Below are 16,461 nucleotides of genomic sequence, written 5' to 3' on the forward strand. Positions count from 1 at the left end.
TGACATGCAAATGGAATTGTCTCTGGTTACCCTCATGAGTCACTGGTAGAAACAAATACTAATTACATTAACATGATGTATGATAACAGCTTTGGCAGGTAGGACACTACTTTTCCTTACTTTCTGAAGGGGCTGATGAAAGTATTATGGAATTGTCCTGAACTATGCTTACATCCTCTAAAGCCATAACAGCCATATTTTTCATCAGTCTGTAGCTTTGTTTTCAACAGTTTAGAAATTCACTCATTCTTTAGATATTTCTCTATTGATGGAAAACAATGAAATGAATATTTATAGACAATATATGTGATGAACAATGGTGAGGAAGGAAAAACAATAAGGTCAGGTTCTATTCTACTTGAATGTGTTTTATCTACTGAATCCAAGAGAGAAACAAGTTTTTACTGAAGGCATAGATTAAAAATTTATGTAAACTTATTGGTCAAGTAAAAAATAATAGAGACTCTTTTTGTTTAATAATGATAATGAAAAGAATGCTTACCAATGCAGTTTTCATAAGTACCGTAAAATATGAGTTGTAGGATTGGGATTTCTTTTGTCAGATTTCTTTTTGGCTTGTTTTGTTCTAAAAGATAATCTGACCATGGGAAGTAATGCAGAGCAGTCAGTAAATTTGAGGTAATTTTTTGTTGTTTTTCAGGTAGCCTCTGACTTATTAAGCAAAATATGGATATGACTATAAGTTTAAAACCAAGTTTGCTTTGACAAAATCAGTACACAGGGATTACTCTATGATGAACTTCAGTATTTAATCTCTCTACACACTATAGTTTTTGCTAAAAGATATACTCCTTTATGGTAAGATTTTAATGGCGACTTACTGAGGGAAACATGTCTTAGATTATGACATTTTAATATTAGCTGCTGTATTGGGTTTTCCAGGATTATGTGGGAAGTACAGAAGTCTTAGTAATGTGTACATAGTGATGAGTACCTTCCCTTTCTAGGTGCAGGGCTGTCAGAAACTTGTATGTGGATATTTTGTGCTCTGGTTTGGGAAAATGCAGTATCTAAAATGGCAGTGTCTAGTCTGACATGAACAGTGAACCAGCACTGAGCATTGTGGGGTGGAAGGGGGTTGAGGATCAGGTCCCAGTGTCTGGTGAAGTTCTGTGTGAGGGCTGTTATCTTGTAGTATTTGTAAATTTGCATTCTTAAAAAGTCACCTGGCACCCAAATTCACTTTGAATTGTGATATGCTGGTTAGTTATCATACTAAGAGCTTTGCTTATAGCCTGCAGCCAAATCTAACACTGAAATGAAGAAAATTTATTTTGTCACTAGTCATTCAATCTATTTCAATTTCTAGATCTTCTATTCCTCCTTCAATTGACTATTTAACAGCTTCAAGAAATTCCTTTGCTGATCACCAGACATCAAACATGTCCTCCATCTTCTGAGGAGCTTTATGGAAAAAGGGTGTTCATCTTTTGTGTTCAACCTACCCGGCAGCAGGAGTATGCAATGCTCTGTCACCCCGTTTTCTCAGCCTCAACAGTGTACTGTTGACTTCCAAGCCCTAATCCTCTGCTGACAGATGCACAGAACCTGTGCCAAAAGAATAAAAATTGACATAATCAGGTTGTGGCATAATGTGTGAGGACCAGAGCCTGGAAATAGCACTCTTTCATCCTTCTTAGCAGTTGCAGTTCCTCTCTCCTGTAGGTTTCTGATAAGGTTATGTCATGTGCATGCATAAATAGTTTGGCCACAGGAAAAGAGTCAGTATTTTAGGAAGTAGATGTTACTTCCCTAGATCTGTGCCAGAATATATAAAAAACATGTTACATATTAAAAGCTGCTTCTTTCTGTACCACAAATGTCTTCTTGGTCACTGTCTTTATCCTTCCAAAGCCTATATAAAGTAGTAAGGCATTAATATGAAATATGGGAAGACAAAGGAACACTGAAGATGACACACCTATGTCTCTGCAGTAAAAGCATTATTAGGATGCTGTATGATCCAAGATCTGAGTCGCCACGCAATATACTTAAACTACAGAGTAAAGTCATGGTGGCTACAGTTTTACCAGGAAAAGTGGTATACTACTGCTTATTTTAAAAAAATATGTTTATACTTGTCTTGATATATTTATATTACAAATATATACAATTTTCTCCATTGTTTGAGCTCCTTCAAACCAGGATGAAAGGTAAAGAAGAAGCACCCTATTAATGCATGGACACATTAATTATAGCAATGGAAGTAGAGGGGAAAAGATTTGGATACAAACCATAAGTGTTCTTCACTGCATATCTTGAGATGTGCTACAGGAAAAATCATTCCAAATTCTAATCAAGCAGAATGATCTATGTTGAATGAACCAACAAAATGCTCACTGTGAGTGGTCAAGGGGAAACATAGACAGTCCGACAGATTTCAAATCAGACATATTTGAGGCTCTGGAAGGGAAAGTAGTGAGAAATGACAAGATTCATCATAATTATTGGGATGTTAGTAACAGCCCTGTTTCATCAAATAGCCTAGAAGAAGTATTTCGTTCTATGAGAGAACATTTTGAGAGAAAGAAGTTTTTAAAGCAAGTTGGAGTACTATGTAAATAAAAAACCTGCAGAGACTGTGAAGTAAAAGATTTCAGTGTTTAGGGCTATTTCTCACCCAAATAATTCCTCTTGCAGTGAATGACTGTTGAGACCATAGAGGTAAGGAGCAAATAAAAAAAGACTTTAAGAAATATCTGAACTTTAAGAACCTTTGACCTCTTTTTAACTAAACTCAAAGATACAGAAGTAGTCATTCAGAAGAAATTAGCTTTAAGAGGAATACAGCAGAATTTCAAGCTCAAAGTTAGAAAAGTTTGTTTACTGCTTCCATAATATTTTTTTTTTTCATTTATTCAAAGTGCTTACTTATCTGGAGAAAAATGTCCTATCATTTAGTTAACACAGATACGATGCTTCATAAATCTATTTAGGCAATGTTTTCTATGGAAGGGAATTAATTATGATCCTTTTCTTTAGAAAATATTTCAATTATCAAAAAAATGCTAAACATAACTGTGCTTGAAAAAGATATAATTCAACAATAGTAGAGATGATTAAAATGTGATGAATATGAAAGCAATTTGACAAAAAAAAGTTCTCTAAACTGATAAATTTCAGGCTGATGCTGATTCTTTTTCATTTTCACATGCCCTTGAAAAACATGAAGTTGCTGTATTAATTAATCACCTAGTATTTTCAGATTGATTAGGTAATAACAACTTTGGATCCTACTGGTGCATTGTTTAGACTATCTGTAAATAAGTAATTCATCTCACTAGAGGGCTTCTCTTTCTGATTTAGTAAATAAATATTGGCTGGAACAGTACAGTGTTTCTAAGTACAAGGTTTTAATCAGAACTGTGATGCTGATAATAACTAGAAAGGGTTTAATTGTAGTGTGTTGTGATGATTGCATGTTGCACAAAAAAAAGCAGCTCCTTATAGAGCCATTATAAGCAGGATGGTTTAGATCACCCAGTCAAAGGTTTCACAGCTGTAATCTTGGGGAAAGAAAGTAAGAAGTTGAGCATTGGCTTGTTTCTCCAATAAGGCTGAATTCAAAAGCTTCTCCAGTATAGGCAGTGATTCCTGTCTCTATATCCTGCTGCTACGAACTGGATGCATGATGCAAACCCTTCACAGAGTTCCCCATCTTGACAGTAATCTTTGGTCATATATATATATATATATATATGTGGCCAAAGGGCATATATTGCAAAACAGAAACACAACAGATGAAAAAATAATGGAAATTACACTTAAAAAATTTATAGAAATACTAACAATAACTGCAGAATGAGCCATTTATGTCTGAAATAATAGTATCATGTAGAAATATACACACCTGTCATGATAGCAGATACCTTAAGAAGAGAGGCAACCAAATTCCGTGATGATAAGACATTGGGCATAGCCTGGAACTGCTTATGGCTACAACCAAGTCACCAGTGGTCAGCTGGGAGGAAAAACTAGTGGTCAGCATGAAGGAAACAAGCAGCCCTATTCCTCAAGAAGGCTTCAGCTTGAGCAGAATTCTACATATGGACGTAAAAATTCCTTTTGCTCTAAATTTTAGAGGTATTATCTTTTCTACTGTAAATTTTTCAGTGCTGTAACTGACTGCTCTTCCACCTTTGAATGCATCTGCTAAAATTCACTTTCATTGTTCTTGAGGGATGGAACCTTTTTTCAGCACTGTTAAGTGCTCTTAAGGGAGAAAAAAATATCTTGAAGCACTTGTGAAAGGCAGCAGTTTCTAGCCGCTTCTTACTACCCAACACTGTGGAAATAGTTTGGTGTCGGCACAGTAACAGCAGCCTTACTTTTTGTGAGCCTTCATAAATTTCCAGGGTTTACACTACTGTTGTTATTAAAGATAAGGAAGACTGGAATAATAATTTTTTAAATTTTATTTTTCAAAGTGCTTGTATGTTTCAGATTACAAACACAATATAATTTTCTTCATGTAACTTGTTCATCCAGTGAGTTCCAGGAAGAGACAAACCTCAGGACCAAACAAAAGGCAAGGTGAAAAAATCCTAGTCACTGTAATGTTAGCACATACTGGTGACAAACTCTGTTGATGTCCCATCTGGAAAAGTAAATTCTGGCCTATTCCAATAAATAAGTTTTCTACTGATTTTGGCTGGGGTACAGCCAAATTTTTTCAGAGTGGATAATGTTCAGGCTGTGTTTTGGATTTTTGCTAAACACAGTGATGATAATAGAGAAGTTTTCGTTATCGCTGAGCAGGGCTTGCACAGACCCAAGGTCTTTTATGCTTTCCATACTGCCCTGCTGATGAGGGGGCTAGAGGTTCATGGGAGGAGACAGAGACACGACAGATGAAAACAAGTGACCAAAGGGATATTCCAGACCATATGATATCATTGGAGTGATGGCATTAGTTTTCCCAAGTCACCATTAAGTCTGATGAACCTCTGTTCTCCTGGAGATGGCTGAATACCAGTCTGGTCACGGGAATTAGGAAATTAATTCCTTGTTTTGCTTTACCTGTGCACATGGGTTTTGCTTTTTCCACTAACGTGCCTTTATCTCAACTCCTGGCTTTTCTGTCTTTTACCCTTTCAATTCTCTTCCTGATCCTGCTGGTAGAGGAGTGGGCCAGGGGCAGCTTCCTGGGGCTTGGCTGCTGTCTGGGGTTAAGCCATGACAATGTTTCACTGATGAAATAGAACCATCTGTACACTTGTACATACATGAAGTCACTGTAACACTGAGTAAGTCAAATTAGGTGAATTAATTCCAAAAATCATATGGGATAATTAGAAAATCTTATGACTCATAAAAGAGCAGCAAGGGGAAAGCAAGGATCATCTCCTTTGGAGAGCATGGGGAGCATTTTAATTAAAACAATAAACTTTGTAGTACAGATTGGAGATAGCACTTTAATGTATTTATACCTAAGTGTGAAGGCTGCACAATAATTTAAAGGTGACAGTTTCGATTTAGTATAACTCTGTGCACAAAGAGATAGTGAAGAGAGTAATCAATTATCTAGTGCTGGGAGTTACCAAACAAGGCTGAAGTGACAGCAAAAGGCAATGAATGCACAGTGGAATAGGCAAGCTTGCAAATTTAAAGGCTTAGATGCAAGAGTAACAAACTAAGTGAGTAATGGTGCATGCAGTAATGAAAATCAGATGATGCTGACATAATGCCTCTTGCTGTTTGTGCCACTGAACATTGATACTGATGCTGAGTGCTTATTTGTAATGATGGCCTCAAATGCCACAAGGAGGAAGGGAAGGTTTGGTATAATTGCATTGCTATTTACAACATGTGTATTACATACTTTTTATAATGTGTGCATTAGGTTATCATGAATATCACTATTAAATCAGGAGTGAGATAGGGATTTAAAAAAGCTGGTGATTATTGCTGTGATTGAGTATCAAATGCAGTGGTTGACTAGGTGCCATGCATGTGAGAGGCTAAGCAAGTGGCTGTATTAAAAAATTGGAAATAGGTACAACGAATTCCTTTTTTAGTACAAGGTGAGTGAAAACATGCAATCTTCTTGTAGACTAGTCACAGGAAAACCTTTATTTAAACCATAGCAAAAATGAAAAAGGTTTAATATTGCTTACATTTCTCTGATGCAGAAGAAAGCAAGTGAAGGTTGGTGAAAAACGGAAAAATTTTGTGCACTTTTAATCGAGGCATAGTGTGAGGAAATAGTACTTGCAAGTTGACTTTACTCTTCAGTAGCCTAATGCTTTTCCTCACATATTGATGCTTTGATTTCATCAGAGCTGGCCTCTATTTACTTGTATTTTGCAAAGTTTGATCTTTTTGCTTTTCAACATCAGTATATTATGAAGAAACCAACATGACTTGGGTAAAACCAGATGTTTTATATTTATTTCTAAGACAGACAGAATTGCATGATAGAGATTCTGAAGAAGAGAAGCAAGTGTATTTTTCAAGCTTACTGCATCAAGAAGGAGCATTTATATATGGTAAATATATATATGATTTATATGTGCTTGAGTGTCACCAGTGGCTCTTGTTTTTACCCCAGAAGGGCAGGGGACTGAATTTATGATAGTTTATGATGCAGATTTAGAGACAAAGTATGGAGGCTCATGTGGTTCTGAGAGCTGCACCATTTCTTCAGACAGACAGAGACACTGTCAGCTAAGTTTGGGAAGAGGAACCAACAATGAAGAATGAGCATCTTCATTCAGTAGTAATAAAACACACTAAAAAGGAAAAGCATGCTGTGTGTTGAAGAAATTGCTTACATGGCTTTAACAGACACAGTATTGTCTACTGAGTCATGTGGAGCTCCATTTCAAGTTTCATTAACCTCCGAGCTTACATATATCTAGTTCAACAAGCTAATCTAAGTAGGTGAAATCCCTTTATAAGCATTAAGTTCCTGATTTAACATTTCTGCTCTAGCACAGGTGCATGTTCATACATCCAGAACACCCAGGCTGCTTTAAATAGCTTATCTTTCAATCAGAAGTTTAAAAAATCTGCCCCTGTCATTTTGCTGTACAGTAGAAGCAAAAGAAAAGTACTTCTGTCAGTATTAAGGGTGTCACACTTTTGAATTGTTGGAGATTATCCTCTTGTATTGCTTCTACACACTGTTGCAGAAGAAAAATAGCTTTAGCTGAGGCGTAAGCAAAATGCTTTTATTCTCGCAGAGTATGTTTAGCTAGACCTTTAAAAAATGATGTACTGACTATTTGCACTTCTCATGTAATACTAAAAATGAATCATATGTATTTTAAAATGAAACCCAAACATTATAGTTAAACCAAAAAGAAATTGGCAGTAATAAATATTTTAAAATTATGTAGCTAGCAATAAATAGGTAAGAAAAAATGTCTGTGCTTTGTACTATTTCTTGACATTTTATTAGCTCTTAAGTCTTACTGTCTTTTATGAAAATTTTGTTTTTATTCATATGCAGATATGAGCATCTCAGGACATGTGTCCAACACGAAGAGTATGTTGACTGGCTAAATGTTATGTTAGAGAGCTAAATCTAGTGAAGCAATTCCAATTTGCTGTTATCTGAATGACCATTGCTTGTACCAATTGTCCTGGGTTGTAAGATAAGCTTGTATTCCATTTGCCATCTGTCGAAGGCGAACCGGTTGGACAGGTTTTTTATTATCTCTCTCAGAGACAATGGTTTGTGTATACACCTTTAACTGATTCAATGAAAGGCTGAAAAAAATGTAACGCCGTGAGGGGTCCCACCCAGAGGGGGGAAGCAGCTCTCCCTCTTCTTCGCGGGACTCCGAGAGAAGCAGCTCTCTCACTCTCTCTTCGCGGGATTCCGAGAGAAGCAGCTCTCCCTCTTCTTTGCGGGACTCCGAGAGAAGCAGCTCTCTCTCTCTCTTCGCGGGATTCCCAGAAAAGCAGCTCTCGCTCTCTCTCTCTTCGGCGGCACTCGCAGCGAAGCAGCCGGCGCGCGCAGAGGCGACGGCAGCGGAGCTCAGAGGCAACCCCGGCGCAGAGGAAGACCGGCCCCCACTGCCACCAGATCTTCAGAGGAAAATTATACCCTTCTAAAGATCACCACTTCAGCTGCAACTCATCAACTATTGCAAGGGAAAGCAATTGTCCCAGCAAAACCTGATACTGGCATTCCTCAGGTTCTAGACTTTTTCTTTCACTAGTTTTGTTTGTACCGATTGCATTTTCCTTTTTAAATTGTTGTCTAGTTTTCTCCTAGTAAAGAATTGTTACTCCCACTCCCATATCTTTGCCTGAGAGCCTTTTAATTTAAAAATCCTTGTAATTCAGAGGGAGGGGGGTTTGCCGTTCTCCATTGCACAGGAGGCTTTGCCCTCTTTCACAGACTCCTGTCTTGTCTAACCAAGACACCAATGTAGGTAGTTTCTGAGGATGAAGAACTTGCTTGAATTTTTTTACCACCACTGATAATGATACTAATAGTGAGGCAAATGTTTAAAATGGCAAACAAAACAAGAGTATAAACTGAAGCCAGACAGATATACATGGATAATGACTATTGCTTAAATTTCTCAGGGCAAATTTCAAGCAGTTTGACTTATGGTGTGTTAGCAGCAAGGAACTTGACTCTTGCTTGGCCTGAAACAGAAGCTGCCATTCAGTGTACAAGTATAGGGTTCTGGGCTGATACGGCATGAACTGGCGCTGTGATCCAGATATCCAGCTTTTTCATGAGAGAAGATCTTGAATCTGTTTTGAAATCATGCTTATTGGTGGAACATTTAAAACATTTTCAGTGGCTCTGTGGACCATAAAGTAGATCACTACCTTACAATTTTTTTCATTCAACTTTGACATAGTTTCTCTTTCTGAGAAACTGGAAGAGCATCAATGAATTATCAACATTTAAAACATCTCAGTGGGTTTATAATCCTGGTTTACAGACTCTGTCAGGACCCACTCTGGTGGACCCTGGCATTCCTAGTCCCAGGAAGCCACAGCCCTGCAGTGCCTTGGCACTGGGAAGCACAGGGTAGGCATTTGCTAGCACAGGTGTACCTTTGACTAGGAAGGCAATGATGTAGAGTTCAAGCTGCTCACTAGGAGTGCAGTTTCTGCATCAGGACATCATCTGTTCAGTAGATTTAAGGTTTTTTTCAGTAGATTTAGCAAAGACCTTTGATTTTGAATTTTGACTTTTTTTTCCCAAGATGGATAATTCAGTAAGGTGGGTCCCAATCCTCCATTGAGACTGACCTGCATTTAATCTGAGGATGAGAAATCTCAAAGTGTGCTTTTGATTGCATAATAATAACTAAGGACACCACCATAATCATGTGCAGATATTGGCTAATAGACTCAGGGTAATGAACTTACTCTGTAGTGTTGTGTGTTGGTTTTGTGCACGTGTGTTTTAGACTTCACATTACCTTATAGCAGGAGTTTACACCTTTTATTAGCACTGTTGGATTTTGACACTATGTAAAAGAAAATGACTGCATGTTATGAGTAGCAAGGATGCGGAAGAGTGAATCCATATTATATTCCTCTGAGACTCTGTATCAAGAGAGATTTTGCTGAATGTGAATGTGAAGAAAAGTCATTTCACATAGTAATACTGGCACCAAGCCCAGTTTCTTCATGGAGGTAAGATAAATGAAAATCAAGGTAGAGATATATTAATTTGATCATATTGGGTTTTTTTCCATTTCCTGCCCCCCCCCTCTATATCAGCTTCTAAAAAAAGTTACTAAAGGTAATTCCAGCTCCTTTACTAAACCAGATTTTATTTGAAGGCGAAGTGGTCTGTGCTCCTGGGAACAATTTGCTATTCTAAAATGGCTTCCTCTGAAGTGTTTATTGAAATGGAGAAATTATTTCCCATATTCTCTCAATTTGGAATGGAAAGCTATTCTAATACAGTGAATGATCCAAGGAAATGAGGAGTGCAGAGCAAAAGAGTTTTTGATGAAAGTGTGGGAGAGACAGGCTGAGGAAGCAGACAGTAAAATCATTTGAGGAAATGGGAACATGAAGTGAAAGTGTATGGAGAGATGGTGATGACCACATTTTTCATTGGCAGAATAATGCTAACAATCTGCAAGTTATTTGGGCAAGTGCCATGCCACACTTTAGGCACTTTTATGTTGACCTTTTTGTGGGTCAACTTCTTGGAAAGGATATCAGGCTCCTTCACTTCTTGAGAAGCATAATGGTAGGGGAGTGAGACCTAAATTCTGCTGGGTGAGTTCAAGAGAATTTATAAACAACATATTATTAGTGGAATATTTTGAGATCTCTCACATTTTCAGATATCTTCTTTATTAAGGACAATACTCAATCCTATGTGAGATTCCATTAACTTTCAATTTTTCAGCTTTGATGTTGAGACTATGACTAGGTGAGCAAGGTTTCCTGGAGCTGCTGATGTGTAGGATAACAGTGGAGGTTGTACCCTAAGACCACCTCTGTTCAGTATCTTTCCTCTCCACAGTATTTGTCCTCTGGTAAATGTTAATTTCCTGCTTATAGAGTATTTCACATAAGAAAGAGAATGACACCAAGGGTCAGGAACATTATAATCTTTGGAATTTCTTTGTATTACCTTTCTTCAAGATTTAACTGGGAACAACAAAGGATAGGTACAGATTTTGGAGGTCTCTGTTAATAAACACTCTTTGCACTCCTACTCAGTATCCTGGAAATCTGGAACATTGTGAGGCACTAGTGAGATAATCTAATGAAATAACTTGATTGACATCTACTTTCCCTCCCTTTTTTTTTTTTTTCCTCACCAATACAGGAAGAATAGTAATCTTTAGCAGGAAGATGAAGAATCTAGTGAATATTCTGTTTCCAAAGTATATCTAAAATTATTATCTATGGCTCATCTGCAAGGCAAGCACTCATTCAAACTTCTTCTGTCATACTGGCCCAATGTTTTATCCCAGGTATCACTTGTACCAAGAGAGAGCAGGTCACTTGTGCTTATCTTGCTTCTGGTCTTTAAGCTTTGTTTGTGTTGACAAACACTGGCTGTGGCCAAGCCCAGTTACCTGCTTGGACAGCCTCCGCAGACCTGCTCTTCAGTTATCCTGTTTGTATAACACCTGCTGTAATGTACAAGATTGAAATAATATGCCTGTACCAAAGAAAATCCTATCTGAAAGAAGCCCCCATTCCTCCAAATTATGTCTCTTAAGCAGGCTGCTTTTCAGTTTGATCTTTTTTTTCATGTCTGCAACATATATTGTAGATTAGGACAAATATTAATCCTAGTCTTATTTGGGCATACTTAATTGGCTCAGATGTTCACATAGCTTTACAATTACAAAGGTTATTGACAATTTCTTTTTAATTTAAGGTTTTAGAACTGAAATTCCCCCAGTCTCTGTATTCAAACCTCTAATTACATGTTTCAGATCTGCTCATTAGTCTTATTCCTTTCCCTTTATGAACACTTCAATTGATTTTCTTCCCTGTGACTCTGTATAGAACTTCATTTTTTCTCCTAGGCCTCTGTTAGCAGGCTTATAAATGACATTTTTGAATGTTTTCTGGAAAACAAATAAGGTTGTTTCTAGCTTTTAAGAAGACTAGTGATGTGGCAATGAATGTTTTTAAGATATGACCACCATTTTTAGAACAGGATCATATCCTATTGGTGGAAAATGTTTAAAAAGAATGATGAAAAATACAGAGATAGGCAAGGGCTTGCTTTTAGAAGTAGGTTGATGAACATAAAAGATATTTTAGAAATAAGGCTGCAAAAAATGACATCAGACTGGCTTTCATCCTTATGGAAATAAAATAAATTCTTTGCAATTTTACAGCACTCTATTTGCTTATCAATTGCTTCATTTTTTTTACCTGAATTAAAACCTGAGTATTGCTATCTGATTTTGTGAGTAGGAAATATTACTGAAATGTTAGGGTTATATTAGCTTTATATTTTGCATAATGCAAAGTGTAATAGAAGGAACATATAAGACAACTTTCAAATATTGTGCTGCTGTTGGCATGATGCTAATAATATTCAAGGGAAAATAGGTCTGCTTTTTTCATGTGGAAGTTCATGGAATTTTTTATATCTGGTTAAGGTTACTGCTTTCTTGATTATTTCATTGATTTAAACATTACGTGGACCATAAATTGTGTTAGAAATTCCTTCAGGTCTAGGAAAACAAGCATTGTTATACTGGAATAGGAAAGATATTTCTGTAGAAATACAAAATTAGCTTCCTTTTTTTAGTAAAAAAAAAAAAAAAAAAAAGCCGCAGCTTTTGAGATGTCTAAGAATAGTAAGGAAAAAAGTGTGGAAAACTTTGTTGATCATGGGAAACAAGCCAGGAATCATAATAAAAGTCGTCATTAAAGATACCAATGCTTTAGATTTAAACAATTTTTAATGACATTTGGACTGCATCAATTGCTGTTATGCATGACTGCAGCATCAGGAACACACAGTTGTATATTTTGCCCAAAATACAAATGATTAATAAGGTTATTGAGCAAAATCACGAAAATTTAAGTAACTCCAAGCGTGTTTATATGTCTGTGTGCCAAAACTTAGTGAAAGTTGGCTGAAGACAGCTTTGTCTCTCTTTCAGTCGGTATCTTATTGTTCACTGTCATAGTGACAAATGAAAACATTTCATGGCAGCAACTGTCAAAAGCCCTCCTGTGAGCTCTGCATTTTCTTTCTCTTTCTCAGTCAAGAGCTGCCATGAAATATGACTTCATATCAGTAAGCTACAACTTCATGATCAAATAGGCTAGCTGTTAGTCACTGGCTGGTGGCTATTTAGGTGGTGAATAATAGGCTTTTCTTACCCATTTTTCACTGAAAGAGGAAATAAGTCTCTATATAGGGTACCTCATATTACAAATATGGAATATTTATTTGTGACTTAAGAGCCTATTCAAACAGTACAGTGTCAAACTTGCTATAAATGGATGTGCTGGCTGATACATTAAAAGGTGCTTGGCCTATGTCCTGCTGGCTATGAAGGTTCCAGCAACTTTGGCTTTCCTGGCATCCATATTACCTAGAAAAGCAATGTATGCACGTTTATTGCTATATATGTTACTGTTCTTAATAATTAGCAGCTGTCAGCCATTCAAGTGTTTTTCCTCTATTTCTTTCATCTGATCCTCCATCTTTACTTACCTGGCTGCACAGGACTTTCATTTAATGTAGAATAACTTAATGCATTTCTGGTCATTACTAAAAAATGCTGTTGGGTTGGAAGTATAAATTTGAAGTGGAGCATAAAATTCTTCAGGGAACCAAAGATTGTGTCCAGCATTAGTGAGAGCATTTGTACTTAAAATAAATCACTGATGAAACTTCCTGGGAAGTAAATTAGTAGGTTGTCCAGGATAACAAATAAGAAAATAGTGTATAAACAACATAAAAAAAGACATCTGGAAATTGTGCAACTAATTTTTTTGTAATATCGCTTTTCTCTTCTAATGAACACCCAGTGAAAATCCATGTATGCTCTATTTTCTTGATGGTCACAAATGTGAGTAAATTATTCTAATGAATGAAGAGTGATTTGGTCTCAGCTAGTGTTGTTAGGTCATTATTGATCCTCCACTCTCAAAGCTAAGAAGTTTTGAGGCAGAATTCACTCTGTCAGGTTTGTCCCTTTGCTCTCCCTTGGTAGTTCCTGTTTATAGCCATGCAAAGGTTAAATATTCAACAGAAGGTGACAAAAAATGGTTAAGGAACTGGAGCAGCTCTTTTGAGAAGAAAAGCTGGGAAGGTTTGCCTGTTCAAACTCAAGAAAAGATGACCCAACCTGACCCATTCTGTGATTCTGTGATTCTGTGACTATGACACCAACGTCTTTTTAGTTTTAGAAATAAAATTATAAAAGGAAGAGTGGGTGTTTTGATAATAATGCAAAATAAATCTATGAGTAATTTTCTGCCTTCAAATTAATGTTTCGGCTTTTTATTTGCTTGTAGATTTATTTGCATTATGTCATACTTGCTGCAAGCTGATTTCTGGAAAACAGATGAAACACAATAGCAAGTCTGACTTTGTTTCAGTTTTGACTTGAGTCTTGGGAGTTTCAGATCACTATTTACATGGCTTTGATATTTCATTTCAAGAGCAGCATTAGGACTTTATTTCTACTTATCCCACAAAGAGGTTCAACATTTTTTAAATCCCAATCTGCCTTATTAATGTAACGGGACTATTCTAGCAAAACTATCAAATGAAAATTTTATAGCTGGATAATTGTACTCAATTTTCAAAACTACTTTTCTTATATCCTATGTATAAACTTAACATCTCATTTTGTCATATTTTCTATTAACCCCAAATGAAAAGCTGCTTATAAATCTCATACAGTACAGCAAGCTTGTTTTAGCCACTTTAGCGTAAATTCAAAATCTGCAGGTTTCAGACTCTAATCCCTGTGAAAAATAAACACAATATAAATTAACCTAACCCCTGGTCATGCCATAGTTTGAACCGGTATAATTTCTACAAACCTTTGCCATTCAGAATATATTGATCATATGATACTGTGCTAAAGCAATCTCTAATTAACAGTACAGGCTCCAAATGATCAGCAAAGCCAGAATGGCAGCAGGCAAAACAGCATCAGCTGGAGCCCTGCTGTACATTCTCAGTCTCTGTGATGGGAGTGTGTTGAGAAGGATGGATAAATATAATTATTAATAAATAATACAGCCAAGATAAAACAGTCCTCCCTGCTAGCTGGACAATGCCCCTGCCTACGGATGGGTCCAGGGGTCAAGTGCACTGTTCCATCTCACCCCCCAAAAGATGTATGGTTCACCCTGCACCTGTGTCCCTCCCCTAAAACATAAAGTGCCTGTAACCCCATTGGCCCAAGCCTTGTTCCAGCCCACCTTGAAGCCCCCTGAAAAGGGGGCTCTGAGGGACCGGACCTCCTCTTGGAACTTCCCCTCCTCTTGGAACTTCCCCTCCTCTTAGAACTCCCCCTCTCCTAGAGCATCCTTTTGTCTCTCCCCTCCCCCACCTCCTTAAGCCTCGCCAAGTGCTGCGTCTGGCAGCTTGAGGCAGGACCTCTCTACATCCCCATTAAACCTTATTCCCCAAGAGCAGCCTTCAGAGATCTCTCGTTGCCATTCATCCACATTGTCCCGCTGCCTGCAATCGCTACAGGAGTGGTTGCTTCAAACCTGACTAAATCATCAGACCTCGGCTGTCAAGAGCCTCAGTGACTTCATGGACGCTCACCACAAGCCCTAGAGACTAAAAGCCTTGGGTATATATGCAAATTTATAAAGATGGTGCTTAGTCATGTTGCCAAGTTGAGTCTAGAAAAGTGAGAAAAAAGTCTGTGATGAATAAATCATGGTGATACTGGAGCATATAAAGCTGTTCACTGTTCATTCAGGCTAGGAATGGGATTTGTGGAACGAAAAATACATTGCTGACCTTGGTGTTAAAGTCAGAAAAGCTTGAAACAGGCCCTGGAGATGCTTCTAAACCCTCTTTTTCCCCATGTATCAGAGGTAGACTTTAGAATGACTCATAGCACTTGTTTTCCTTCCCAGTGGTCCAAGGAGAGGTATCTTTGCTTCAGTGAAAAAATGCCTTGATACCTTTCATTCACATTTAAAGTAAGGAATGGGCAGAAAGGAAGAGAAAAAAGGGGGAGGCATACAAATCAATCTTCACAATTGGTAGTCAAAATTATACATTCAGTAACACTCCGGCATTTCTTTGCTTCAGGCTGTAGTCCAGTTTGTGCATCTCAAACACTGCATGTTTAAATTCATATACATGATTGCACAGATACAATTTGAAGAACACATCAAGTATTTTTTCATGCTGTTGTCTGGACTGATGTGGCACAGAATTTTCACAAGGAGCTTTCATTTAGCAGAAATCTTGGGAAGAAGGGAAGAGTCTCACATCTGTCTTATAAATGAAGTTTCTCAGACATTTTGCATATTGAGCCTGGTGCCTGTTTTGGTCATGTCCTTAACCACATTGTTATTTCATGGATTAATTGCATGCAACTCATTACAAGTGCAACTGAAACCTTCTTAAGTGAGTATGAGGCATCTTCTTAAGGAGTTACACCATTACCCCACAGTTAAGTGTGTTATGCTTCCAACCTGCCTTGCTGATGTGCCTCATGAGGCATTGGATTTGAAATTTTTATTATTGCTTGTCTTTAGGCCTTATTATCACTGAAGATAGAATGATATGAATATGAATGAGAAATGAAGTCACTTATTTGCATGATTTGGGCGTATGTAGTACTCAGTGATGCAGATTTAGAAATTTTTATTCTTACTGGTTTTTGCATAAGATATTTAGAATAGCATACTGTGCCATGAAGTGGATTAAACAAATTTTTGTCTTCAGGATAAATACATATGAAGGAGTTTCTCTTACTCCCTGTGTATCTTCAGGATACACATTAATTATAAAGCTGTTGTAAATATTTTTAGCAT

General features: G+C 37.2%; 1 pseudogene across 1 annotated transcript in view; it reads left to right on the forward strand.

Annotated features, from left to right (window-relative positions):
• The window catches only part of LOC146768320 (dynein axonemal heavy chain 5-like), a 38,854-nt pseudogene extending 25,441 nt beyond the window's left edge, over positions 1 to 13,413 (forward strand). Inside the window, exon 3 of the transcript XR_014952785.1 lies at positions 1 to 13,413. This exon is cut by the window's left edge and continues 23,346 nt beyond it. The product of XR_014952785.1 is annotated as a dynein axonemal heavy chain 5-like (transcript).
• The last annotated feature ends 3,048 nt before the right edge of the window (positions 13,414 to 16,461 follow it).

This window comes from Lonchura striata, chromosome 2 (assembly GCF_050655825.1).
Source record: "Lonchura striata isolate lonStrDom1 chromosome 2, ASM5065582v1, whole genome shotgun sequence".
Lineage (NCBI taxonomy): Eukaryota > Metazoa > Chordata > Aves > Passeriformes > Estrildidae > Lonchura > Lonchura striata.